Consider the following 27,574-nt stretch of genomic DNA (forward strand, 5'->3'; position numbering starts at 1 on the left):
CTTTCCCTCAAGGAGTTCTTCTGAGTTCTTCAGAAAGGCAGAGTCAACGAACATTGGACACTTACTTTCACCATGAATAAAATTCACATGAAAATGGGGCTTAATTGATTGGTTTTGATGTATGGTTAAAGATTCAGAACATCCATTGAGCTTTCTCAGTGACCATACAAGCTGCCATCTAATATAAAGGAGATGAGTTAAGTCAGTGACAGCACAGGAATTTCGCCTTCACTGGTTCTCGTGGGATCAACCCCATCCTCATCTTGTAGTCTCTGTTAATTTCTTTTGATCTCTTTTGATAGTAACCATATGTTTGCAATCAGATGTTTTAGTTGCCATATTCTACAATAAATGCTGCATGGAAAATGTAAATAAACACTTCTTTAAAAATACTCCTTTTAAAAGTGTTTTTGTATTCTTTGAGAGCCTCATAGAATGTATTTTGATCATATTAATTCCTTTCTCCCAACTCTTCCTAGATTTTATTCCATCTCAATTACCACTCACTTTATATTCTCTCACACTATTTCAAACCAAACCAAACCAAACCAAACCAAATCAAACCAAACCAAACCAAACCAAACCAAACCAAACCAAATCTGTGTAGTCCACTTTGTGCTGGAGAGCTATTCCTGTGTGTGAGGCCTATCCTGGAGTGTAGTTCATATATCCAGTGTCACTCCTTTGAAGAAAGCTGACCTTTCTTCTGTCAGGAGCTCTCAGATGACCATATCTCCTTGACTAGGGGTAGGACCTTAAACTCCTCTCAGCTAGGATTTTGTTTGGCTTGAGCTTGTGCAGATTGTGTGTATTTTGTCACAGCCTCTATGAGTTCATATGTGTACCTGACATGTGTCTGGAAGTGCTGTTTCCTTAAAGTCAACCACTACCTCTGGCTCTTACAATCTTTCTTCTTTCCATGTTTTGGTAGATCCCTGAGCTTTGAAGCAAGATGTATGATCTAGTCATCCTACTTAGAGTTGTGCATTCCATAGTCTCTTTTTGTTGACAAGCTGTAGGTTTTCTTGTTAAATACTACTGAATGGACTACTGAATGAAGAAGCTTTTCTAATGAATAATACACTATTCTATAGATATGGCAGTATTTCATTAGAATGTTTTTATTGCTACATCCATTTAATAGGTTAATAGTAGTAGGTTTCTTCCTAGGACACAGGATGTATCTAGTCTCAGGTTTGTGGCCTCATAGACCCTATAAATTATAGGTTTCATCTCATGGAGTGGGACTGACATCCAACTAATAAAGTGATTGGTTACTCCCATAACATCTGTATCATAGTTGCTCTAGTGGGCATGTCTTTCAGTTAAGTAATTACTGTAGCTCAGAGGTTCACAGTCGGGTGAGAATGATGATTACTTTTCCAATCCAGTATTGTATAGCACCTTCCAGTACTGCGAATATGACCCAGTGACCTGAGTGTTTGACATATAGTAAGAGGCAAGATATATATATGAATCAAGGAGAATAAGAAACAGAATATTTTTACAAAATATACTAAAACATTTTATTCCTGGAGAATTTCATATGTGTGTTCAATACAAACACAATATATTTTGTTCGTATACATCCCCTACTCTCCCTTCTAGTTCCTTTGAATGCCCCCCAAATCCATCCCCCCAAATGTATATCTTCTTTTCTGTTTATAGCCCACTAAGTTTAATTAGTGCTATCCATATGTGCATAGATTGGGACCATCCATTGGAGCAGAGGCTACTATCTGGGGCTGCGTCCTTGGAAGAAAAACTGACTCTTCTTCCTCTAGCAGCCATCAACTATCACAAGTTCCTCAGCTATGTGGTGAAGACTAATGTGTCTCCGCATCCCCTGCTGGGATGTTGACTGGCTTGATCTTGGGTGGGTTTTGTGCAAGTAACCATAGGTTCTGTGACTTCATGAGTGTAATGTTGTCATGTCTACCAGACACCAGAGAACTAAATATTTCTGGCCTTCAGTGGCTTTGTTTGTTTTTCCTGTGGGTATTTTGTTTTTATAGGGTTTTTGTTTTGTTTTGTTTTGTTTTTCTTTTCTGTAACCTCCTATGACAGTTGATCCCCTCCTTCCCCCAGATTCCCCTGCTTCAGGAAACCTCTAGAAGCCACACCCAGAGGCTGTTTCCAGAGAGGTTTAATGGAGGAGGGGAGACCCACCCTGAATCTGAACAGTACCATCCCATGAGCTAGCTAGGGTTCCTGACTGGTTAAAAAGTAAAGTGAAGGCAAAGTATCAGGCTTCACCTTTCTCTGCTTAACCGATTGAAGAGGCAATGGGACCAACCACTTCAGACACCTGTCCCTATTCCCTACCCACCATGATAGACTCAACCCTTAACCAGGAGCCAAGATACATCTGCCTTCTGTCAAGTCTGCTTTTCCCAAGTATTCTGTCACAGCAATGACAGAAGTCACCAACAAGTGCCATAGTGGTTTCCATGGCAACCACATCCATTTACACTCTAACCAGCAGGGTAGAAGAGCCCTCCCCCACATCCTCCTGGTGGGTCTTGATTTCTTAATATAATAATTCTCACTGGAATAAGATGGTATCACCACACAATGTGAATTTGAGTTTCCCCAAAGGCGTGTGTTATTGAACCATTTTCCCACCAAATGTTTAATGGTTTTTTTTTTGTAGTTTATAGAAGGATCTGTTCAAGTCATCCATTTATTGATTGGATGATTTGGGGGATGTTTAATCTTTAGAGTTCCTGGATCCTAGCTATTAATCTTCTAACTGACATGGCTGCCAGTCTGTCACTGAGATGGCTTCCTTTCTGACAGAGTGTGGTCTGCCTTTCATGTACTCTGTTGATTCTTTGGATTGTATTGCTTATTGGATTTCTTCTCAGAATGTTCATGCCTACACCCACATCTTAAGGTGTTTTCTGTGGCCTTATCTGTGGTGTCAGGCCTCAGCTTAGGGTCTTTGTCTAGTCTGAACTGCTCTTTCTGTTGGAGAGGAGATGAGAATCTAATTTCATCCTCTACATGTGAATATCCAGATCTAGTTATTTTCTAAAAATTCATTTTCCCCAATGTATGTTTTTGGCATTTTGGTCAAAATAAGGTGGGGGTTGGAGGATGGCTTGGCGGTTACAAAAGGACTGCTGCTCCCACAGAGAACCCAGCTTTCATTCCCAGCATCTAATCTGGCAACTCACAAACACCTGTAGCTCCAGCTCCAGAACATCCAAAGCCATCTTCTGACCTTCAAGGACAGTCACATTCACACACACATATGCCCCAACCCCAACATAAATTGAAAACAAATATCTTTTTACAGAGCAAATGGCTGTAGCTGGGTGGGTTCATTCCTTGGCCTAGTCTATCTGACTGATCAACTTTCCCCCATCTGATCTGTGCCATGCTATTTTTTTTCACATTGAAATCTTGAAATCAAATATTTATCTCACCCCAGCATTGCTTTTTTATGCTTAGGATTGTTTAGGTTATTCAGAGACTTTGGAGTTTCCATCTGAAATGTAAATTTTTTTCTTGGTCTGTGAGGTTATCATTGGAATTTTGGTTAGAATTGTCTAGGAACTATAGTTTGGCAATACAAACATTTTCATCTTTTAATCCTGCCAAACCATAAGCATGAGAGATTTTTCCATTTTCTAGTTATCTTATTCTTTTCCCACTGTAGAGATCTTGTTCCTTTTTAGCTAGGTGTTACTTTTTTAAAGCTGTTGTGAATAGGACCCATGACTCCTGATTCCTAAGAGATCCATATAGTTTGAAGTCCAAATTGAACCGGGTAGGTGTCCAATGTCAGGTAAATGAAGCATGCTATAAAATGTTAGTAGAGAGGAAGTTGGTTGTGGTGGTACACAACTTTAATTCCAGCACCCAGGAGGCACAGACAGGCAAATCACTGAGCTTGGGCCAGCCTAATCTGCAGAGAAATCCTGTCTCTGAAAAAGCAAACCCAAACAAACAAAATGTTAGGGGAGAGGACAGAGAGATGCCTCAGCAGTCAAGAGCATTGGCTGTTCTAACAGAGGACTTGGGTTTTATTCCCAGCATCCACACAGTGGCTCACAACTATCTATAACTACAGTCCTAGGGGACGCAGATGCAGGGCCTTCTTATGGCTTATTTGGGCAGAAATCACACATGTGGTGCACAGATACACATGTAGCAAAAGCACCCATATACATTGATGATGATGGTGGTGGTGGTGGTGGTGATGCTGATGATGGTGGTGATGATGAGTTTCAAATTAAAAAACAGAGTCAGGAAAGCAGCCTACTCTCCTATTTTCTTGAGTACATGCTGTGTATGACTCTGTTTGGGAACACTCACTGATACCTTAGCATTTTTATGGCTTTAATATGTGTATATCTCTCCTGAGATGTGAGGGGTTCTTGGTTCTGTATGTCCTCTTAGGTATCTGCTGAGAGAATAACTGTGGTGACAGCCAAAGCCTCAACCAAAGCTGCTTTGGATCTGAATGTTCCTCTGTGTTATGCTTGCTTTCAAATGTCAGATGTGGAATCCTGGTACGTTAGAGCATCCAGGGGATTTCATCTGCTTTTATATCATATTTGCACATTTTCTTTCTTTTTTTTTTTGTATTTGTCAACTTTTTTTTATTCGATATATTTTTTTATTTACATTTCAAATGATTTCCCCTTTTCTGGCTTCCCACTCCCCGAAAGTCCCATAGGCCCTCTTCCCTCCCCCTGTTCCCCCATCCACCCCTTCCCACTTCCCTGTTCTGGTATTGCCCTACACTGCTACACTGAGTCTTTCCATAACCAGGGGCCACTCCTCCGTTCTTCTTGTACCTCATTTGATGTGTGGATTATGTTTTGGGTATTCCAATTTTCTAGGCTAATATCCACTTATTAGTGAGTGCATACCATGATTCATCTTTTGAGACTGGGTTACCTCACTTAGTATGATGTTCTCCAGCTCCATCCATTTGTCTAAGAATTTTATGAATTCATTGTTTCTAATGGCTTAATAGTACTCCATTGTGTATATATACCACATTTTTTGTATCCATTCCTCTGTTGAGGGATATCTGGGTTCTTTCCAGCTTCTGGCTATTATAAATAGGGCTGCTATGACATAGTGGAGCATGTATCCTTATTACATGCTGGGGAATCCTCTGGGTATATGCCCAGGAGTGGTATAGCAGGATCCTCCGGAAGTGATGTGCCCAGTTTTCTGAGGAACCGCCAGACTGATTTCCAGAGTGGTTGTACCAATTTGCAACCCCACCAGCAGTGGAGGAGTGTTCCTCTTTCTCCACATCCTCAGCAACACCTACTGTCTCCTGAATTTTTAATCTTAGCCATTCTGACTGGTGTATGGTGAAATCTCAGGGTTGTTTTTATTTGCATTTCCCTAATGACTAATGAAGTTGAGCATTTTTTAAGATGTTTCTCAGCCATCTGAAGTTCTTCAGGTGAAAATTCTTTGTTTAGCTCTGTACCCCATTTTTAATAGGGTTATTTGGTTTTCTGGAGTCTAACTTCTTGAGTTCTTTGTATATATTGGATATTAGCCCTCTGTCAGATGTAGGGTTGGTGAAGATCTTTCCCCAATTTGTTGGTTTCCGATTTGTCCTTTTGATGGTGTCCTTTGCCTTACAGAAACTTTGTAATTTTATGAGGTCCCATTTGTCAATTCTTGAACTTAGAGCATAAGCTATTGGTGTGCTGTTCAGGAACTTTCCCCCTGTACTGATGTCCTCAAGGGTCTTCCCCAGTTTCTTTTCTATTAGTTTCAGAGTGTCTGGCTTTATGTGGCGGTCCTTGATCCATTTTCTACTTACACTTATGTTGTTGTAATTAAAAAGAAAAAGAAAAACCTCAACCAAACAATCCTAATTGAGTCAAGGGTTAATTCATCTTAGGATTACAGGCCACAGTCCATCACTGAGGGAAGTCAGGGCAGGAGTCTGAAGGAGCCTCTGGTTGCTGCTCAACCCAACATTACTTCCTTCAGAGGAACTCTTTTCACATCCGAAGCATTACACCTGGGGTTATAGAGGATGCTGCTGCCAGCTGGCTCACAGACTGACGTATATCCAACTAGTTTTCTTATAGAGTTCAGGACCAGTTGCCTAGGGATGGGACCTCCCGCAGTGGGCTGAGCCCTCCTACATCAGATAACCAATGAAAGAGTCCCCCAAAGACATCCCCACAGGCCAGTCTGATCTAGACCAATTCTTTAGTCCGGGCTACCCCTTAAGACAACTATAGCTGGGACAGGTTGACAGTTGAAGCTAACTAACAGGATCAATACACCATATTGTGTTGTGATATAGTGGTTGGGGAGATAAACTGCTGTCACAAGTCATGTTTTTTTCCCTATAACTCATGGGCTGTCATTGATCTCCTGAAATGTAAATGTCAAGGAAAGAGGTCAGAAATTTGTTAAAAATGTCCTGGGTTTCCAATCCTACATTTCGTGGGTTCCTAAGATTCCAGTGTTTCTCCTTTGTTGACATTATCATCTATCACTTGTTTCCTGAGTTAAAGCTCAACAGTGATCCATTATTCCTGAGATTCCATAGGTATGCCACAGGTAAACCTGAGATTCCATAGGTATACCACAAGTAAACCTGAGATTCCATAGGTATACCATAGGTAAACCTGAGATTCCATAGGTATGCCATAGGTAAACCTGAGATTCCATAGGTATGCCACAGGTAAACCTGAGAGTCCATAGGTATGCCACAGGTAAACCTGAGATTCCATAGGTATGCCACAGGTAAACCTGAGAGTCCATAGGTATACCACAGGTAAACCTGAGAGTCCATAGGTATACCACAGGTAAACCTGAGAGTCCATAGGTATGCCACAGGTAAACCTGAGAGTCCATAGGTATGCCACAGGTAAACCTCATTCTGAGCCCAGTTATGTGCTTCGAATGTGACTCAAGCCAACTCTTGGGAAGGAGAACCATTCACAAGGATAGAGCATCTGATAGTCACAGAGAAGACCTTTGCTTTCTTGGCCTTGAATCAATGCATGGATGAATATATGCACTTCTTATTACATGTGAGAGGCACAGCTATGAACTTAACTGGTGTTTCCCAGAGACTCGTTTACACAACAGGAACGATTCATGAAGGTAGATGTTTATGATCTCTCCCAGGTGAGGAAAGGAGACAAGTGAGCACCCTGTGAAGAAGTTGATTTTACTGTTGAGACATTGAGCATCTCAGGCTAGGAACCAGTAACCCCAGAGTCTTAGACACAAAAAGGCTGGAGATCTGAGTGGTAACCAGTAACCTTTGGATGTTCTGACATCACTCCAGATGAGTGGATCAAACCAGATGGAAACCAGGATGAGTGGATCCATAGCTAGCAGGTCAGCATTAGGCAGTCTCAGTTCAGTGAGGGATCTTGGTGGCAAAATAGTACCTGAGGAATGACACGTGATGCACACATATGCACACATGTGCACACACACCCACACACCAAAGATTGTGCCTATGTGGCACATCAAACATCCTGCCCCTAGAGACATTGCAGGCATGACTGCTGTGTCATATGTGTGTCAATAGGTGGCACAGAGGAGACAGGCTTTGTCTATCCTCGGGGTTCTGACCTGTGAACAACTGAATGTTTAGTCCCCTAAGACTCCGTAAAAAAAAAAAGTGAGCCTGAAATGACCACCAGCCATGCAGGTCGGGATGTGCTCCCAGGGCAAAGAATGAGCCCAAGAGGAGACAAACCTTGACTGGGGCTGAAGATCTAGGGTAGGAGTGAGCCTGAGACAGAGGACCCCTGCCTGGGGTCACCTGAGCGGCCAAACTAGGAGCAAGCCCGAGACGACCACCAGTCCAGCATCAAGGGGCCCAGATGAGCTAGCTTAAAATGATCACCAGTCACTTGTGGTGGTGGTGGTGGGGGAGGCATCCTCCATGCCCAAGGACCCATGTCCAGTGTCATAATGCACAAATGGAACAGTGCACTCCTGATACGACCCATGACACTCAGAGACCCCAGCACCACTAAGAGGAGCAAGAAGAATGGGAGCACAACAAAGACAGGCTGAACTGGAGACTGGATGAGGAACAGACTGATGTGGGAAGCCAATGATGCCACCTGGGACCATGGGTGGCCCTGGCCTGTGCTGCTACCAAGGGACATGGAGGGCTATGTTACCAGCAAAGGTCCAGGTTGACATCCCTGGTCTGGGTTATCTCACAGGAATGTGTTAATGTCTGTGGGCTGTGCTGTATTGATCCCGTCCCTTACCTGAACATAGAGGGAGAGCTGGCCCTATGGGCATGAGAGCAAGAGAGCTAACTCCGTGCCCAGCCAGCTGCACTCCTTGTGAGAGACTTCCAGAACACCACTCAGAAAGCACAGTAGAGCTGACCCTGGTGATGAAGGCTGCAGATGAGCCAGCCCCAACAGGCAGAGAGCAGGAGAGCTGGCTCTGCCCCTGGCTGGGACAGGGCAGGAGAGCTTCCCTGGTGGTGTACAAGTGAGAGTAGGGAAACTGGCAAGCAAAGAAGTGTGATAAAGAGTGTATTGTGGGACAAACTGTGACATACTACAACTTCTACAAAGAGGTTTTCTTCTCTGTAGAGGGTTCAGTTTGCAAGGGTGGAGGGCAGGTATGAGGGGAGAGGGAAAAGAATGGGATTGCAATGCATGGTGAAATATTCACAATGAACCAATCAAAAGGTTTGAAATAAAAAAAAACAACCCAAGTTTTTCCACTGATTTTCCAAGGCTTTTGTATATTTAGGAATTTTTTCATCAAGCTTTATTTAACTATATGTCATTGAGGCATTTGAAATGACCTCTATAAGCAACAGCTTTAATACCCTATGCCTCTGCGACTAGCAATATGTGAGGCTATGCATCTAAACTTTATATATTTTGTACAAGTTTGTATGGTTCTCTGTAAGTTTAATAGATGATAAGAAACCAGTGAGTGCTATTTTATGAATGTATAAAAGGCTGCATTGTAACTGGACTCCCAACATACAAAATGGCCAGTGACATTTTCTGGACATTTCTGCTTTTCCTCATCAATGCCATTCAGAGAGAAAACGGCATTCAGGCTTTCCTCTCTGTACCTACTCTGTTTGAGCAGATAAGTATGATATTGTATGGATATGGTATAATTTCAACCTTAAAGTTTGCCTCACACCAGCATTAAATGTGTAAGATATTCCAATTGTATCATGAATCACTAAGAGGAGGTAACCTATCCTAGCCTGGCAGTTTGCACTCAGGTAGGGACTTGAAATAACTGAAAGTTACTGAATACCTAAGGATGGGACCTGCAGTTTTCTCTAAGAGTTTGCTCTTAGGGCCTGGAGACATGGCTCAGGAGTTTGGAGCACTGGTTGTTCTTCTAAGGACCCAGGTTAAGTTCCCAGCCAGGACATGAAGACTCACAACTTGATGTAATCCAGGGGATTCCATGCCCTCATCTGGCCTCTACAGGAACTGCATGCATATGGCACAAAGACACAGGCCATGAAACACCCACCAGGAATTAAATAAAAAGAAATAAATCTAGAGAAAGAGGTTGAGCAGCATTCGGGATGCTAGAGCATCACCCACAGGGCAGACGGAATCCAATCCAGGCATGGACTCTAGGTAGGTCTGACCTAAGAACTCTTCCTGCCATAACTCTTGGCTACATAAAACTGGCTGGAGGACTTTATGGGCACTGGCTCCTTGACACCTGGCACTTTCTTTTTCAGTGTGGCTTTAGACCAGAGGGAACAGATTTCTTCTCTGTGGTGACAGATAGACAAGATCAAACAAGATGATGAGTCTGCGAAATGTCCAGAAACTATTGCTCAAGGACAAGGGAAGACCAACCCCGAAGGAATCTTGCTGGGCAGAGTAATCTTTGCCCTTTATCTTCCTTAGGTTTCTGGAGCTGTGATAAAACACTGACCAGCAACAACTTGGGGAGGAAAGGATTTATAGAACTTTCATTTCCCCATCACTGTACATCACTAAGGGAAGCCAAGGCAGGAGCTCAGGGCAGGAACCTGGAGGCAGGAGCTGAAGCAGAGGCCACAGGGAGCACTGCTTATTTGCTTGCTCCACTTGGCTTCTAAGCTTGATTTCTCTTGCAGCCCAAAACCATGTGCCTGGGAGTAGCATCTCCTACGGTGAGCTGAGCCCTCCCATGTCAATCATTAGTCAAGAAAAAGGAAACACACACTTGCCTGAAAGCCACCCCAATGGAGATATTTCCTTGGCTGATCTTCAAGCCTCTTCCCCATGACTATCAAATCTAACTTCCCAGATGCTATACCAAGTTGACAGGAAACTAACCAGCGTAGCTGTGACTCGGTACTCGAGATGCCAGTGCCGAGGAGACTAAGATTTTGAAGCCTGCATGTGCTTCAAGGCTCTATCTGTCCCCAAGCCAAAAACAAAATGGAGACAATAGTACTAGTTGTTTCAACAGCAGCTAAAACCAAAAGAGTATATAGAGCAAAGATTCTGGCGTATGGTTGGCTGGAAAGACCGTGAATGTGGTCTAATCTGTAGGCATATTGTTTTTGTACCCTGTGTAAAGTTTACTCTTGTACATTTCAAATGCTGGTTTTTCTATCCCACTCTCTGACATAGTTCTGTTGTTTATTCTTAAATGCCCAATGCTCCTCATTCCTTCTCTGTCTTGTCAATAAAGGCCAATGAGCCAATCCAGAGCTTTAGAGGGGAGAAGGTGGGACTATTTATTTTAGGACAGGTGGCCATAGAGACAGCAAGTGAAAGAGTGGAACCATGGAGAAAAGAGTTGGATCATTAAAGGACAAAAATGCAAGTAATGTGGAGATGGTGTCTGTGAGCAACCCTGAGGAGCTTGAAGAGTTAGAACGGAGTGATATTTACTCAGTATTTGACTCAAGCCTATTTTAATAAATCTTACTTCTCTGTGTGGTTGTTGGGGACTGCTAAAGTTAATGAAATACAGTTGGCAGATTCATTTATTTCTTAGATTTATATTAAAAAATAATTAATTTTACACTAATCCAGGCTCCCACTCCTATTCCGTTTATGTTGTTAGTTTTGTATACGTGCATCACGATTCAAGTCTGACCTGTACCAAGGAAGACTAAAGAAATGTAATTGATGTGGAAAAAGTGAAGACACTCCAAAGAGACACTGCACCCCTCCCTTCAGATACTAGAAAACAAAAGCAGGCACACCAGAAACATTTGGAATCCCTTGGGAAGTTTCCTGTAGACATGGGGCCTGGTACTGGCAGGAGGAGAAACTTGGCTCCCACAAAAGCCTCCCAGAGTTCTGGTCACTTGCCCCTAGTGTTGTACACTTCTTGCTCTGTATTACACAGGACCCCTCATGTGAGGACCCTAACTTGGGGTGCGGTGACCTTGGAGCACATTATTTGTTCCTCTTTCCAGTGTGCTGACTAGAATCACATCTCTTTTCCTTGCTACTCTTTGTTTTTGTTTGTTTGATTTTTGATCTTGAGAGAGTATATTATATAGCTTGACTCTCCTGGAACTCATAATGAAGAATTCACAGGCATCCCCCTGCCTCTGCCTCCTGAGCACTGGGGAAAAGTCACTCAACACCATACCCAGTCTTTTTCTGTTCCTCACTTTTGTCAAACAGATCCATGGAAAATGGGTGGCCATACTCTAGGTTCGTAGGGCTGCCAGGGCACAGACTCTGACCCTAAAAACCCTGGGGGCTTCCCTTCTATGTGCCCTCTGGTGGATGTCTGGGGGACAGGAGCAGATATTTGAGGAGCTGGGGTGTCAGGAAACAAGCACTTCTGGCTGGTGTCTGGTGGCATCTTGGGTCAGAGAAGCCCCCACAATTTCCCTGGGATGCTCAGCCATTCTCCCGTGGCTCCCCTGGGAAAACAGAGGAGCCAGACAACATGGAGCTGGTGTCTCAGCCCCAGCCTGTGTAAGTGAACGTGGACTTTATATGAACACAGGTTGGAAAGGAGCCATCATCCAGACCCACCCAGAATACACAAGGTGCTTCAATGGCCTTGAACACGGGACATGCCCCAGCATTCCTAGGTAAAGCTGAATCTGTCTGGAAATATGCTGCTGAAGAACTCCCATTACTTGTCCTCTAAAGCCTCTGCCGCAGGAAAGGAACTGTCAGTCCTGGTCAGGCCCATGCTTCTGCAGAAGATGGGATTGGCAACTTTCACAGCAGCAGGGCCCCTTGCTCTGCAGAGAATAAGATAACCTGAAAGGTACATTATCTGATTTTATTTCACTGCCTATCAAGAGCATCCAAGACAGGAATGAAGCCGCTGCCCCAATCCTGTTCTGTTGAGCTCACTGCAGTGGCCACCCCAAGCCCCATCCCTATCTGAAATGCCACTAAGTTGCTAGCACACAAGTCAGGGAGGCCTTCCTGTGCTTTCATGGAAAACCACCGCCCTCTAGTGGCCACAGATGCAGCATCCTATTCTTGGGAAGAGGCTCACAGGCACTCAGTCCATTTTTGTCAATTAACCTGTTGTTAAAGATATTTATCCCTCCTCACATTGCTGCTGGGAGAGAATTTGTACAATTTCCTAGGTGCACAATTTATCAAACTTTAGTTAAAAATAAAAAGCATATGTTCTCCAAAGTATGTCAGGCTCTATTAGTATAACCAGAGAAGTCTGGACAAATCATTTGTTCTAGAAATTTCTATGGACTATGACCAGGAGTACTGTGCTCCCCCACCCCTAAAGCTGTTGGGGTTTTGTTACTGCCTCACTGCATGACTGGCTTCTAAGGCCAGGCTCTGAGAGGCCTTCTAGTGGGTCTCCAATGCCATGCTGTGGGGAAGCCAGACCACTGCTCTCCCAGCTGGCAGACAATATAGAACCCCTTGGCAGGCCCAAGTCATATAGACTTTGGACCCTTGAGACCTCATCTGGTGGAAAGCCCACCTGTATTCTGGGATCAATTCTATCAATCCGCAATGAGCTCTCGCAGAATAGGGATGGTCATCACCTCACATTGCTAATATAAGATGGTTTTGATATAATAATTAAGGACACAGAAATTAATCACACTCACTACCATGTTATATCCAATAACCCAGCTGGAAACTTTCTGCTGGGTGGCACTGGACACTACTGTGATTTAATCCATGGAGTACTCTAACCAGTAAATTACTAAAAATGATCCTGAGACATGGCTCAGCTGTTAAGGGCACTGGCTGCTAGGGCAGAGGACCTGGGTTCAATTCCTTGAACCCACCAGGCAGCTCACAACCATACATCCTTCTATCCCCATTGGACTCCATTGATCCCATTTACCTCCCAAGAGAGTTTCATGCTGTGTATACCAATAGGAATTTTTGATATTTCTATAAAATCTAGGAACCACACACTCCTCTCTTTTTCCTTCCTTCATTGTCTATTTTTGCACAGAAGGATTACTTTTTTCATTTCCGTTCAACAATCTGAGACTGACCTATGAATATATTTTAAAGTACTCATCAAAGATTTAGGCTATGGAAGGTCTTCCAAAGGCTTCATGTTAGTGCATTGTTTTTACTCAGGGTAGGGAATGTTGTTTGAGCAGTGCATGTGTGACACCCTGCAAACCAGAACCCAGTCAGCTATTGTCTGGGAACAAAGAAGAAGCACTCTGTTGCCTGTGGAAGCCCAAGGGGAAAAACTCTAGGACACATAGAAAATGATACATTAAAAAAAATGAAAACATACACTTTGCTAATGTTTGTTACCCCAACACTAACCTCCACCAAATAATTATTATGCCCACCTAGGATGGCCTGGTCTACACTGACATGTTCCTGGGCATAAGTAAATGGAAGATCAGTGTGTCCCTGGGCTTGTGCATGAGTGTGTGTGTGTGTGTGTGTGTGTGTGTGTGTGTGTGTGTGTGTGTGCGTGTGCGCACATACCCTTTTGTATGCACATGTGTATGTGAATGGGCACAAGTGCTCATGTGTACCTTTACCTCTTGTAACACTGTTAGAATGTTTCCAAGGTATAGGACATTGGTGATTATATACACATGATGACATACTAGAAAACCCATCTTCAGGGATCAGGCCAGGATGATGTGAACACCCTAAAAGGAAAATGTTTTTTTCTGGGATGCTTGTAGTACAGAGGGGATGGTTTGGAAACTTCTGCCTGCCTTGTCAAAACTGAGGGTCACCCTGATGCCAGGCTTCCCAGGACAGTGTAGCTTATGGACAACAGTGTGTCAAATTGTACACATAGAAAAAAAGGACAACCATTTGCAGTACTGGTACCACTAGAGAAAGCCTATGATGAGGGGTTCACACTGGAGGACCTCAGAAAGTGACCTCACTTACTTAACGGTCCAGATGGAACTCAGAATGCAGGTTACCAGGTAACCAGAGGCCAACAGTAGCCTTACCTGACTTATTTGTCTGGAGGTGCTTGAGACAGAAGGATGTTCTCTTGTTTCTGGCGTTCAAGTGGCGCTGACCACAAAAAAGCCAAGAGTGGTTGCATTGGCCACATTTGGAGACGTTGGATACGCCCTTTGACACACTGCTAGTGTAGGGATCCCAAGGTAACAAGCGAGAGCTTTAGCAGGGAACTTTCTGGTTGGTCCCCCTGATTCTCTGAGGTCCCTGCCTGGGTGTGTGTTCCTGTGAGATACTAAGGAACATTCTTTTAAGCTCACTCTTCATTGTACAGTAATGGATTGCTGATGTCTCTCAGAGTTTGTACATTTAAACACCTTTGCCTTCCTAGGTCTGTCCTCAGAATAAAAAGAAGACAGGCTCTCTGGCCAAGCCCCCCAGGTCAACTACAGAACCATGGAATATATTGAACAAATGCTAGAGTATTTACCAACTGCAGTTTGATACAATGACCACCTCTCAATCAGCATTTTTCTTACTGTTTACCACAAGTATGTTACCACCTGGGAGGTGCTGGACCTGATAATGACAATGTGAGTGGCTACAGGCAACATGGGTTTAGGATGGATGTGCTCTTCTTCAGGCCTCTGTGCTCCCTCAGAACAAGGTTTATTGTACCCTGGCAGTGTTGGTCCTGGATCTGAGCCTGCAAAGTGACATGGCCACATGTGGGGTTGGGGTCCTCTGGTTTGTGTCTTTCACTGTCCCCAGGGAGTGTCAAACACTTCCCTTACTTGTACCTTGGGTAGAGCTGTTTTCCCATTTGTATAAAAGGTTCTAGGCCCTATCAGACCTATATGGGATTAATGGAACCAGACAAGGTACCCTGGGGGACCACCCAAGAAGCCTGGAACCTAGCAAGAGCCCTAGTAGGGAGCAGTGAGGCTTCCACCATTGAGTGAACATCTCATGACCCAGGACCTCAGCATGGAAGTCAGAACAGGGCAGAGAGCACCCAGGATCCCCACTCCCTTTCTAGATTCTTCAGATTCAAGTAGCTCCCTGTAGATCTATTAGTAGTTGGGGAAACAAGGCCTTAAGGGTGACATCCTCATGGAATGCCACAGGTATGCATCCTTCCAGTCTGACTCAGTGGAGGACCAGCAAACAAAGAGGTGAGTGGGTTTCAGGTGAAATTGAGGTAAGAGACAATCTGTGCAGTGGGATGTGGTTGGGGGTGGGGAGAGAAAAGGAAGGTAAGGGCCCATTTTCAGGACCATGGGGTGGTTGGGGTTAGTGCTGAGGGCTAAAGGCTTGAAAGGTTCCCTGCTTTGGGGATCACCACTAGAGGGATGGTACTTGAGAGATCACCTGTTGGTGGATAAAATGGAGGTCTCCAATGAACTCCATGGTTCTGAGGAGCAGAGGCAAGGATGGAATATGAAGGGCCCTGTTTGAATCCATCACCATTAAAGCCCAGTGCCATCTTTCATCCAAGAGACACAATGTGTCTGGAGCCCTCTCCACATAACCTCACACTCCTGACCACTATGCCTGTGAGTAGGCAGGGTAGCAGTAATTGTCTCATCTGATGGGGGCCACGGCTCCACTGGTGAAGCAAGGCCAGGCTTCTGACTCCACTTCCCTCCATCCTCCTCTTCCCCACAGCGACATATTCAGTTTTCTATCCCGCTGGTTTGAGAAATTTCCTGATAGTTTTAGTAAGGACCCAGACATGGCCGTCGTCAGGCGATTAATGACCTACGTGAAGCTCAATGTGCCTTCCGAAGAAGTACATGCCCGAGCCACGGAGCTGCTCTCAGTTCTGGAGGAGGAGGAGGCCAAAAAGCTAAAGCTTGAGAAAGGTGAGGAAGCCTGGGGTGGGTTGCCTGGCAAGGTAGGATGGAGTTTTGGTGATGGGTTCCACCAGGGAATTCTCCAGAGCTTTGGCCTGAAGCCAGGGCTGCACAACAGTCAGGTAAGATGTCCCACTGTGAGTAGAGGACCGGGGATACTCTGGCATGAAAAGGTCTTGTATGACCATCAATGCCATCTTGGAAACTCACCCCATCCTAGGTCTTCACTGAAATCCCTTCTCCTTCTCCCCTTAGCTTGTACAACAACACCAGCAGCCCCCAAGTGCAGGAAACCTCAGTGATGCAAGAGAGTCTGACTGTGAAGCCAACTTCTGAGGCAGAGCCACAGGGAGACCTGCCACCCCAAAAGGACACTGAGCTCTTGGAAACAACACCTGTCAAACCATGTGAGCCAGAAGCTGGTCCAGTGCAGCTTCCAAGTTCAGATCCAGCTCTGCCCACATCAGTTGATACACAGTCACCTATAGATGTGTCTGCAGATGTGTCTGCAGATATGGCTGCAGATATGGCTGCAGATGTGGGTGCCAATGTTTCAGCTTTTGAGCACCTATTTCTACATTCTGTTGTGCAATTAGGTGAACCAGATTGTTTTTTCCCTCTGTCTGAGGTGGATATAGAGCTAGGAAAATTATCTGCTGATTTGTAACCAGCAGTGGTTCCCACCTAAGCTGTTTTTATTTCTTTAAAGTATCTCCTTTTTTGTTTGATTATTTTCTTTCATATTGTTGCTTTGATTGTTGAATTTTTATTTATGTTTGGATTTTAATAAAAACGATCTCTTTATTCATCTTAAATGATATAGTTCATTTCCTAAGTGGTACAATCTACTCTTGTCTACCTGTAGACTGCATCTCTGAGACAAACAGGTCAATCACAGGAAGGGAGCCCTGGCAGGCCACCTGGATTTAGGTAAAGCAAGCCACTGATGTTGCAGTAATTGGGCAAATACCAACAGTGGTGAACAGTATAAACTATGTGACTGTGACCTGGAGGTCTTGGTCTCAGCAGTGCCCCTAAAAGTTAGGGACACAGATTCTACAGCCCCATATCAGGCTCATGGACAGAGGTCTCTACTTTCTGGGCTTTTTGAAATTTGCAGAATAGGAATCATAAGCACATTCCAACTCACTACTATGGACAGCAGGGGAATTCTTATGCAAAAGTCCCTATGGCATTCTGAGGGACCCAGCAAACAGTACATATCAGGAATTAGGAGATGCTGCCTTCTCATTCCTGCCTGAGTTTCTGCCCTGTCTTCACTTCATGATGGACAGTAATCTGAAAGTGAGTTATATAAATCAAGGCTTTTCTGAAACTCTTATTGGGGAGTGTTCTAACACAGGAATAGAAAAGAAAACTAAGACACCCTAAGGTCAGATGGGACCCCCTAGCTCAATGCTGAGCCAGTTTTATAGCTTGGTGAGCACTGGATTCAGAGAGAGTACAGCTCAACAAAAACTAAGAGCAGAGGGACTGAGGAAGAATCCTCATGTCAAACTCCTGCTTCCACCCACATGGACATAGAGATGAACACAAACACACAAGTTCACACATGCAATACACATGCACATACACATACACAGACAGGGTGAAATTTCCAGAGTTACAGCTATTATCCAAAATGACTATTGCTCCAGATTTGTCTATTACATTGATTTGATATCTCTGTATATCAAATTTTTCTTAAAACAGATGGAGTATCTAGCTTCAAGCTGGTAGAATGATAAGAAAGACCAAGATGCAGAAACCAGGCTTCCAAAAATAATATTGCTTGGTTTACTGTAAAAATGATCTTTGGGGGCTAGAGAGATGATTCAGGTGATAACAACACTGGCTGCTCTTCTCAAGGAAGACACTGTCCCCAGTACCCACATGGTTGTTTACAACCATCTGTAACTCCAGTTCCAGAGGATATGATGCCTCCTTCTGGCCTTTGTGGGCACTGCATGCACGCGGTACACAGACGTTCATTACAGGTAAACCACTCATATACAAAAAGCAATTTTTAAAAAAGATCTCATAGATGTCTCTATTATCTATTATTTTTATTCCTGGATAATTTTCCCAGTGCAGTATCTTACAGCCCGGTGTGGCTTTTAAATGTAATTGGTTAAAATGAAGTACAAACAAAGGTGACATTCCTCAGCTGTTCTGATTGGTATTCAAATGCTCACTAGCTACAGCAGGTAAGGTACATGTGGGCATGCTTTGTCAGGAAGTCCTGTTTCCTCAGTGTTCAAAAAGCAGAAACTAAAGCTGGTCAAGCTTTTCTTTCATTTTAAGAATTTATTTATGTGCATTAGTGTTTTGCCTGCATGTATGTCTGCACAGAGGGGCCAGATCACCTGGAACTGGAGTTACAATGGGTTGTGAGCTGTCATGTGGGTGCTGGGACCTGAACCCAGATCCTCTGGAAGAGCAGCCAGTGCTGTTAACTGCTGAGACATCTCTCCAGTGCCCACTCAAATTTCTCAAATGTGTCATCTGGCTTTGACCATTCTCAACTAAACATTTTCTAGCTAAAGTTATACATCCAAAGTATTCATGAGCATCGTCATAAAAAATCAATAATTATTAAATAGTCTAATTTGAAAAATAGAATATAAAAATGCAATTTTTGAAAAAACTGAGTGTGTGCCGCCTAAATTCTGTAATCTGATAATAAGCTTCTAACCATATTTTATTTTTTCTTGCAAAAAAAGGCAATCTCTATTTTGCACATCCTCAATAGTTTTTCATTACCAAACTGTAGTGAGAGTGCACATACTTGTACACACATGGCTGCATAAACAGGCAGACAGACATATATGAGTCATACATGTACATATGGAGACACACCCATATATACAGATGCACATATATATGCATACACAGAAACTCATAAATACACAAAAAGACACAATTTACCCAAACATACATGCACAGACACAGAAATACATGCTTGCACATACCAACACATATTTACACAAACATACATATATACATATATGTAGACATTAATGTACACATGCATACATCCAGACACACTTATATACATATATACATAAACCGAAACACTTATATACAGACACATGTATATGTATATGCATATGCATATGTATATGTATAAGCATACCTATATGCATATGTATATACTATACATACACGGTCTCACTGCACAGGCAGACACACATGCATGCACATACATATGCATACACAGGAGCCCACACACAGACACACTTCATCTGTAGCCCATTGGTCCTGCACCATACTGCTGTCCCTGAGCTGTGACTCTCTTTGGAGATGCTCCTCATCCTTCTACATCCATCTTTGGTCCTGCTCTGTGATGGGAGAGCTTATCACACATACCTCCTGGAGTTGCCGCAGTGATTACCTGAGATCTGGGCATCTCACCTGATGATGAATGGGAGCAATATTAGTAAATGACAAGCCTTGGGGAGGGAGTAATGAAGACAGGTCCAATACATGTAATTGCACATTAACCACAGAAAGCAGCTTCCAAGCAGAAATGTGTAATTCATGTACATCTGGACTTAGAACAAGGCTATGACTGATAAAAAAGGGGGGCTTATACTGGACCCACCTGACCTGTCTGTCCAATGCATACATTTATTGCATCTTGTCTCATCTAATATTGAGATGGGTTCATGGAGCATGCTTAGTGTAGCAAATCAGAACTTGCACGCTCAGATAGAAAAATCCCAGTTGAGTAGTAGGTAAGGCAACATCAGTGGGTTTAAGTCCTGGGCTCCAAACCCATCTCTGGGGTGTCACCACATCTTAACATGTACATGTTAGCTACTCACATTGGGAGAACAAGGGGGATCCCAGACACCACCTCTGTGCCTGAGACCAAAAACTCACAAAAGGGAAGCAGCTTCACTAATGGACATTTTGAGCACTTGGAATATGGTCTCTTGGCATCAAGATTTTCTTAGAGGAAACTGTCTGAAACAGTGTCACGATCTGGAGGATGAAGAGACTTACCGAAAACAACAGGCTTCAAAGCTGAGGAAACAGGTTCAGACCAGCTGGCTGTAGAGTCCAGAAAACTTTTGCTCAGGTCTGCTCACTGCTACTGCTTAGTGCTCTTTCTGGAATGTAAGTCACAGGGCTGTGAGGCTGGTGTGAAGTTTGGCGAGATGATGCAGTTCCAGTCCAGACTTCCTTTGGTGATGAGCAATAATGTGAAAGGGTAAGCTGAATAAATCCTTGTCCCCCACAACGTGATTCTTGGTCATGATGTTTGGGCAGGAATACAAACCCTGACTAAAACAGTTCCCATTATGATGACTTGATACCAGGAAATGTTCAAAGGAAGAATAAATAACAAGGAACAAAGAATTGGGAAAATAACAAGAAATGAATACAATTAAATGAAAAAGAAATGATTTAGTTATATGGGGGTGATTTTCCTTGAAGGAAAAAGCAATAATATTCAACAACCATTTTTTCAAAGATTTTTAATTATGTGAACTTATGAGGTCTATGTGGATATGTATACATGAGTGCAGTACCCACAGTGGCCAGAGGAGGGCACCCAATCCCCTGGAGCTGGAGTTTCAGGTGCTTGTGAGCCAGCTGACATAGGCTCTGGGAAAGAACTCAGCTCCTCTGGAAGAGCAGTAGATGACCTTAACCACTGAGCTATTTCCCCAGCCAATCTCAACACATCTTTTCAAGCTAAAAATGTGACTATAACTCCTTGAATTAGTAAGTGTCTCTATACCTCCAGATGCTAAGTCCAGACCAAAACAAAATCCTAATGCAATGAGAAAAATCCAAGCTTGGGTATATTAAAATACTGCTGCACATTGAAGGAGAGTTCACAGTCTCAGTTTACAAAAATACCTTGACACAGATTCATGCTTTATTTAGAAAAATTCAACTTTATTGGTACTTTCCAAGTAGTAGACTGCAGAATCCAAGAATAAGATTACTGTGCTTCATATTTCCCATAGAAGGAGTTTACAGATGAATCAGAACACTCTCTGTCTGTCTGTCTGTCTGTCTGTCTGTCTCCTATCTATCTATCTATCTATCTATCCATCTATCTATGTAATTTACAATAACTTAATGAAGTCTGTAAAAGACTGGTCCCTTCCTCTCCCTGTAGGAAAAGTTTACATTTTTGGCCACCCAAGTAGGACTCCCCTAGACTCCAAACATGTTGTTTGGTTAAGAAATGCAACTCCAAACTTTACTGAAAGTTCCACAAGGAGTTTTTTTTGTTTTTGTTTTTTTTTTTGTTTTTGTTTTTGTTTTTTTTTTTTTGGTGGTGATGGTGGTGGTAGTGGTGTGTGTGTGTGTGTGTGTGTGTGTGTGTGTGTGTGTGTGTGTGTGTGTTTAAAATATTCTACTCAAATTAGTGGTGGTGTTGATGGTGGTGGTGGTAGCAGTGGTCTATGTGTGATTGTTAAAATATTCTACTCAAAGCAGTCTGTATAAAGAACCAAATACCAAGATAATCTGTGCCCAAGTGAATATTTTCATTTCTTCTCTAAACTTATTTTCAAGTGAAAAGTATATTAGTTGGTGCCCAACTCTAGAATATGATTCAGATGGAGAGAAGAAGGTTCATGCTATGTAGCCCAGGATAGCATTAGACTCGTGACCCTGCTGCCTCAGAGTCCCAGGCCTGTATGTTCATACTGGACTTGAAATCTAAGGAAAAGAAATCAGATTCTAGCCTGGACTATATAGCAAGATGCTGGCTCAAGGGCCTGGAAAGATGGCTCAGCAATTAAGAGCACTGAGTGCTCTTTCAAAGGTCCTGAGTTCAAATTCCAGCAACCACATGGTGACTCACAACCGTCCTTAATGAGATCTCATACCCTCCTCTGGGGTGTCTGAAGACAGGTACAGTGTACTTACATATAATAAATAAATAAATCTTTTTTTTTAAAAAAAAAGATGCTGTCTCAAAAACAAAGCAAAACATGAACATACACACAAACATAAAATCTAGATTGTTTGTTTATTTATTTATTTATTTTTTTGAGACAGGGTTTCTCTGTGTTGCCTTGGCTGTCCTAGAAGTCAATCTGTAGAAGAGGCTGGCCTCAAACTCAGAAATCCACTTGCCTCTGCCTCCCAGAGTGCTGGGATTAAAGGCGTGTGCCACCACTGCCTGGCTACCTAGATCATTCTTTAAAATGTTTTCTACAGAAGAAATATTTAAGTTGTGAGCGGGCACTCACCCAACCCATTTGCTATAAGCCACTTCTGTCAGAGAAAATAAAATGCGAAACTCACTTCTTTGGACAGAAAGGAAGCTCAGTAGATCAAATGTTTCTGGTTAAGGTTAATAGAATTTTTAATGCTGCAAAAGAAAAGGTTACAGATAAATGCCCAAATTGAAGAGAGGTAGCTTAAAATGTCTTTGATGTCTGTACTGGCTAGTTTCGTGTGTCAACTTGACACAGGCTGGATTATCACAGAGAAAGTTTCCATTTGGGGAAGTGCCTCCATGAGATCCAGTTGTGGGGCACTTTCTCAATTAGTGATCAAGTGGGGAGGGTCCCTTGTGGGTGGTACCACCTTTGGGCTGGTGCTCTTGGGTTCTATAAGAGAGCAGGCTAAGCAAGCCAGGTTACGCAAGCCAGTAAAAAACATCCCTCTATGGCCTCTGCATCAGCTCCTGCTTCCTGACCTGCTTGAGTTCCAGTCCTGACTTCCTTTAGTGATGAACAGCAGTATGGAAGTGTAAGTGGAATAAACCCTTTCCTCCCCAACTTGCTTCTTGGTCATGATGTTTGTGCAGGAATAGAAACCCTGACTAAGACAAATTGGTACCAGCATAGTGGGGTATTCCTGTGACAACCTGACCATGTTTTGGGAAGGACTGTGGAAGGACTTTGGAACTTTGAGCTAGAAAAGCCATTAGAATATTAAGAGCTTGGTGGAAAGTTCTGTAGGAGCTTGGAAGACAATGTTAAGAACAGTGCAAAAGATGGAGGCCTGGCTTGTGAAATTTCAGAGGGAAGATTAAAGACTCTTACAGTGGCCATGTTTTGATTGTGAAGATTCTGTGGTTTGGGTTAGCTGGGGCTGAAGAATCAGCTGTGAGTAACAAGATACCAGAACCACTAAAGCAAACCTTTGTGTTACTGGGACTATTGATGCTGGTTAGCTGGAGCTAAGAAATTAGCGGTGATTAAGAAGAGACCAGCATCACTGAGATGAAATCTTGGAAGTGTTTTCTGAGAACACAGAAGAGTGTGTTCCAGAGATAGCCACAGTTGTATTTTGTGCTGTGGCTGGACTTGGTACTGAGTAAGAGTCACCCAGATGGTACTGGTTTTGAAGGCATGAAGGGGTCATGAAGAGCAGCTGAGGCTCTTGGCACAGTGAGAGGCCACAGAAGGCCATTGGTGAAGGTGCAGCCTCAGTTGCAGTTGATGGCCCAGGACTTGAAGGGGTCCTGCATAGGAGCAGAGGCTTGTCACCATGAAGAGAGCCTATGAGAGGCTATTGGTGAAGCCTAATTGCAGTGGAAGATAGCAGTGTTTTGGAGATGCCAGTACCATGTGATGACCACCAAGAACAGCAGCAGCAGTAGAGTACAGGCAGCTGGAGCCTAGAAGACAAGTTGTGTGCTACAAAGGGCAGAGCTGAAGACGTGACCCAAGCCCTTGGAAGAGCCCAGAAGATCGTGAGTTGGATCCCAGACATTGAACTATTGGAGTTTGAGTTTTGCTTTTGGTTGTGACTGTGCCCTGATATGTTTCCCTCTTGAAGGAAGAAAGTATTTTAGTGGAGCTCACAGTTGAGAGACTGAATTTTTAAAAGACTTTGAATTTTAAAGATATTGGACTTTTTAAGGTGATTGAACTTTTAATATGTAAAGACTGTGGGACTTTTAAAGTAATTTAGATCTTGGGGATGAATAAGAAAGTAAGGGTTGAGGCTTAATAGTGATGTGTTTGTGTGTCAAGTTGACAAGGGGTCAATTGTACTGGCTGGTTTTGTGTGTCAACTTGACACAGGCTGGAGTTATTACAGAGAAAGGAGCTTCAGTTGAGGAAGTGTCTCCATGAGATCCAGTTGTGGGGCACTTTCTCAATTAGTGATCAAGTGGGGAGGGCCCCTTGTGGGTGGTACCACCTTTGGGCTGGTGCTCTTGGGTTCTATAAGAGAGCAGGCTGAGCAAGCCAGGGGAAGCAAACCAGTAAGAAACATCCCTCCATGGCCTCTGCATCAGCTCCTGCTTCCTGACCTGCTTGAGTTCCAGTCCTGACTTCCTTTAGTGATAAACTGCAATGTGGAAGTGTAAGCTGAATAAACCCTTTCCTCCCCAACTTGCTTCTTGGTCATAATGTTTGTGCAGGAATAGAAACCCTGATTAAGACAATGTCCCTATTGAGAAAGATTGCTTTGTGGTGAATTCAGTTGGAGTGTTGAGCCCAGAGAGCAAAGGTTTTCATGTTAATTACCCCAATATGAATTCATGTGCGCAGTGCCCACAGACACACATGCACATGCACATGATGAAGTTTCTAGAAATCACTGCCTTCAGAACATGACAATTAGATTATAAACATCGAGGTGTTGACATGGAACCCATGCAGTGCCCTGTTCTCCTCAGCTATGTATTGGGAAACTCTAGGAAAGGTTTGAGGTTGGGAACCATTCTGTTTATCCTCTAGCCCTCATGAGAATGAACACATAAATGTCTATCTTTTTGTGATATTTACATATGCTGTTTACATTTTGAAAACATTGAATATTTGACACTTTTCTTTTTGAGACTCTAAAGTGAGACTCTAAAGTGTCACCTACTCAGCAACAGAATCTGTGCCAGTTAGTGACACTCTCAGCCACAACCCAGAGTATAGGGTCCAGAATCTGGATTTTTTTAAATTATTTTTTAGATTTATTTATTTATTTAATGTATGTGAGTACACCATTGCTCTCTTCAGACACACCAGAAAAGGGCATCAGATCACAACACAGATGGTTGTGAGCCACCATGTGCTTGCTGGGAACTGAACTCAGAACCTCTGGAAGAGCACTTGGTGCTCTTAACCTCTGAGCCATTTCTCCAGCCCCAGAATCTGGACTTTTAACAAATTCCATGAGGATTCATATTTTTACAGTTTTGGGTATGAAATGTTTCTGACCCCTATCTTCGTTTTTAATAGCATCTCGTTTCTGTCCTGCTTCGAATCCTGGGGAAATGTATGGATGTTTCTGTTCCTCAACTTGGCTCTTTGATTTAGGAGTCTAAGTAAGGGCACCCCTGGCCCCCATCTCAGCTACCATGACAGGTGAAAGGACTCTCTACCATCTGCATCTTGAATGGAGCAGGGGCCTGTCGCTCAGTGACAGTGATTGCCTAGCAGGGGCAGAACTCTGTATTTAAACCTTAGCAAAGGAAAGGAAAAAACAGAGGGAAAAACCAAGCAGACTTGACTGACATAAAGGAAGTCAAAAAGTAAAATGAGACAGAATTCCAGTAGTCACCTCCTGGGTAAATAAGTAACCTGGACTAATTAAGGAATCATAAACTAATTATGGAACAATAAAATTGTTAAATTGTCTGACAAATACAACTATTTCTACTAAAAAGATTATAAACTCATTGGTAAGTAGTAATTGTAATTATATGGAATAAGGGGCTGGAGAGATGGCTCACTGGTTAAGAGCACTGACTGCTCTTCATAAGGTTCTGAGTTAAAATCCCAGCAACCACATGGTGGATCACAACCATCTGGAAAAGATCTTTCGCCCCTTCCGGTGTGTCTGAAAACAGCTACAGTGTACTTATACACAATAATAAATAAATCTTTAAGCCAAGGGGAGTGGGGCCAACCAGAGTGAGCAAACTTCAATTCCCAGCAACCACATGATGGCTCACAAGCATCAGTATAGCTACAATACACTCACATCCATAAAATAAATAAATCTTTTAAAAAAATTATATGGAAGAAATGATTCCCTGCTGTCTTAGAGTGTCCCAGAATGACAATTTTCCATGATGTAAACACATTTATACACACACACACACACACACACACACATATATATATATATGCACTTGCATGTAGGTGCATGTAGACAGACACATGCATGCACTCATGCACACATGCATACACACTTAAAATTTTTTGAAAGAAAAATGTGGGCTGGAGTTTGAGTTCTAACCTTTACTGATCTGTTTCTACAATAATCAACTAGTTGTTTGCTTCCTGTCAGGGCAATCACATTTGTTTAGTATTTGGCATGGGATCTAGGACCTTGCTCATATTGGGTTAGACACTCCTAATTATAGGCAATGATTTATAAAAATTAGAGTGCATTCATGGGTTCAAACATTTTATATTGCACAGTCCACAGTTACAGAATTTGATTCTCAGTATATTTCATCACCAGCTAATGGAGACCTCTTTAATTTGGCTTTATAAAAATAACTTGTATGTGTATGTGTATGTGTGTTTGCATGTGCATCTGTGTTGGCCTGAAGTTGATGTTGCCTAGCTACCCACTTTCCTGAGGGTCTCCTGTCTTTGCCTCCTGACAAAACATAAGTGAGCATTCTTCATTGAAGTTCCCACATATTTTTTTTGAGACAGAGTTTCTTTGTGTAACTCTGGCTATCCTGGAATTTGCTCTGTAGCCCGGGCTGGCCCCCAAACTCAAAGATCTGTCTGCTGCTGCCTCCTAGTGCTGGAATTAAAGGCACGCATCACCACACCTGGCTCCCCAGATAATTTAATGTGGATAAACCTATTATTTTTTCAGAAGCTTCCACAGAAGGTCTTCTTTTGGCAAATGCATTTTTGGGGGTATTTGAATAACTCCTCGAAAACAGCCAGCTGAGAAAATTGTGGGATTTTCTAAGACTTATGTGGTCAGTTAAAGTCGTTTAATATTTGACAAGAGTTATGTTTTGCCTGCCTTATGTATGTCTATATGTGTGCCTGGTACCTTAAGAGGTTGGAAGTATTGACTCCCCTGAACTGGGGAGCAGGGCTAGGATCAGGTATGCCATCTTTGCCTTGAAAGAAATGGCTATTTTAGATTCCAGTTTGGCAGTCATATTATGAGAAAACAGAACCCATTAAGAAATGTCAGCATTATGTGACAGGTCTGAGGAGTCTTCCAGTGTGTTATTCCTAAAGTGTGACAAGTTCATTAGCCTGCCTGAGGTTGTCTGAGTGTAGTTTGAACTTCCTAAGTTCATGTGGTCAGTTGAGGTCTTGGGTTGATGTTTAACAGTACCACTTATGTTATCGATAGTTCATTTGTTCTTATCAATCAGTCACTAGCCCCGCCCTCAGTCTCTTCTATGTCAGCAATCTTGGAGTGTTTGTTTGGCTCACAGAATCCCAGGAACCAGGCCAAGGAACCAAGAGGGCAAATGGGTGCAAATAGCCT

The 27,574-nt window shown here is 43.0% G+C and overlaps 1 non-coding gene and 1 pseudogene across 1 annotated transcript; both read left to right on the forward strand.

Annotated features, from left to right (window-relative positions):
- The first annotated feature begins 7,489 nt into the window (after positions 1–7,489).
- On the forward strand, positions 7,490–7,621 carry LOC127673464 (small nucleolar RNA SNORA17). The gene has a single exon (XR_007975193.1). It is a non-coding gene; the product is annotated as a small nucleolar RNA SNORA17 (small nucleolar RNA).
- A 6,780-nt stretch (positions 7,622–14,401) lies between these two features.
- Positions 14,402–17,104, forward strand: LOC127672458 (ral guanine nucleotide dissociation stimulator-like 1; annotated as a pseudogene).
- Positions 17,105–27,574: the final 10,470 nt, after the last annotated feature.

This window comes from Apodemus sylvaticus, chromosome 22, assembly GCF_947179515.1.
Source record: "Apodemus sylvaticus chromosome 22, mApoSyl1.1, whole genome shotgun sequence".
NCBI lineage: Eukaryota > Metazoa > Chordata > Mammalia > Rodentia > Muridae > Apodemus > Apodemus sylvaticus.